General features: G+C 53.5%; 1 pseudogene; it reads left to right on the top strand.

Annotated features, from left to right (window-relative positions):
* Positions 1-356: 356 nt before the first annotated feature.
* On the top strand, positions 357-1,501 carry LOC110287738 (transcription factor JunD-like; annotated as a pseudogene).
* Positions 1,502-1,916: the final 415 nt, after the last annotated feature.

Consider the following 1,916-nt stretch of genomic DNA (forward strand, 5'->3'; position numbering starts at 1 on the left):
AGTGGAACCCAATGTCACAAAATTCTTTGGGTAATTAAATCCCATCTGTGTCAGTCCTTGGCTGTGTTAACTAGAAAGGCCTTCTCAAGATAGCTGGAAGGAGCAATGTGCAGGGTAGAGACAGTGTACAGAGGGATTCTGTTCTTTCCTTGCATCGTTTTAGTAAGTCTGTCTTAGCCAATTATTTTTAACGCTGTAAAGAGACTCCATGACCAAGGCAAACTTATAAAAGAAAGCGAGAGAGGCTGGCATCTGAGCAGGTCTGTACAGGATGGGCAATGTTTGGATGGCATACTGGTCACCCCAGGAGGTTGTGGCTCACCTCCTAGGAGCAGAGCTCAAAGGGGGAGGTGGGGATGGAAAAGCCCTTCTATGGCTAGGAGGCACTGAGTGGCCTAGCTGAGGGTGTGTGGAGCCTCACTGGTGTTACTGGTTTCCCAGGGGGTGGTGGGTTCATGCCTATGGGCCATGCTTTCCCTGGGGCGCCTGACGGAGCAGGGAGCAGAGGGATTGAAACCAGGGTAGGCCACTGCACCTTCTTTGCTGAGCCCATTTGTCGCCCCAGAAGGTCTGCTCGCTTCACTGGCTCATTTTCTGCTCAAACTCGTGTCACTGCAGCTGGAGAGGCTGATCATCCAGTCCAACGGGCTGGTGACCACTACCCGGACCATTAAGCAGTTCCTCTATCTGATGGTGGCAGCCAGCTAGAAGCAGGAGTTCCCCAAGGGCTTCATCAAGCCCCTGGAGGACCTGGACAAACAGAGCCAGCTGGGTGTGGCCACGGTGGCCCCTCAGGGGCTCCTGCCCTACCCCCCCCGACCCCGTGCTCACTGACCTGTTCGCCAACCCCAGGGCCACGGAGACCTTGGTCTATGCCAACCTGAGCAGTTTCGCTGGTGGCACTGGGCACTGTGGGGCACGTGGCCACCATAGCCTTCACTGTGGAGCCAGTTTCTTTCTCGCTGCCAAGGGAAGCTCAAGGCTGTCGCCACCTCCACATCCACTGCTCCTTGCTGCGCTCAAGGAGGAGCCTCAGACCGTGCCAGACGTGCCAAGCTTTGGCGACAGCCCTATGCTGTCACACATCTGCTGGGACATGCAGTAATGCGTCAAGGCGGGGCACAAGAGGTTTCGCAACCGCACTGTCGCCTCAAAAATGCTACAAGTGCTAGGTGGAGCATGTCTCCCGTCTGTAGGAGAAAGTCAAGACCTTCAAAGCCAGAACACTGAGCTGGCATCCACCACCAGCTTGCTGCGTGAGCAGGAGAGACAGCTCAAACAGAAAGTCCTCAGCCACATCAACACAGGCTGCCAGCTGCTGTCCCCAGCACAAGATCCAGGCATACTGAGCTGTAGTGAGGGGCACATGCGTGGAATCGCTGTGGTGGCACTTGGAGAAGAGGTTTCTGGATTGCACAAGTCGGACCCCCTTAACTCTGGATGGGGACCCCTCACAACGAACCCCGCGTTCTCCCACCTCTGTACCTCCAGTCCATGCTAGAGTGCCCCTTTGTATCTCTGAGTAGGGGCTCTAAGGGGCACACAGCCACATGCTCTGCCTTTCCTTTCCTTTCCCTTTTTTTTTCCCCTTTCTTTTTGAAAAGAGAACTGGAGTTTTGGATTGTGCCCTATTTATGTTTCTACTTGGGAACAAATGTTGGTTGTCTATTGCATGTATTTTTCCTTGTGTTACCTTTTAAAAGAAACAGGAAGAAGAAAACAAAACAAAACAAAACAAAAACCCAACCTCTCTCCCCAACTACCACCCTGCTCTCTCTCCTCCTCCCTACACCCCGACCCCTAGTTTGGTTTTTTGAGACAGGGTTTCTCTGTAGCCCTGACTGTCCTGGAACTCACTCTGTAGACCAGGCTGCCCTTGAATTCAGAAATCCACCTGCCTCTGCCTCCCAAGTGCT

Source organism: Mus caroli, unplaced genomic scaffold (genome assembly GCF_978045245.1).
Source record: "Mus caroli unplaced genomic scaffold, Mus_caroli_1 scaffold_8, whole genome shotgun sequence".
Taxonomy (NCBI): Eukaryota; Metazoa; Chordata; class Mammalia; order Rodentia; family Muridae; genus Mus; species Mus caroli.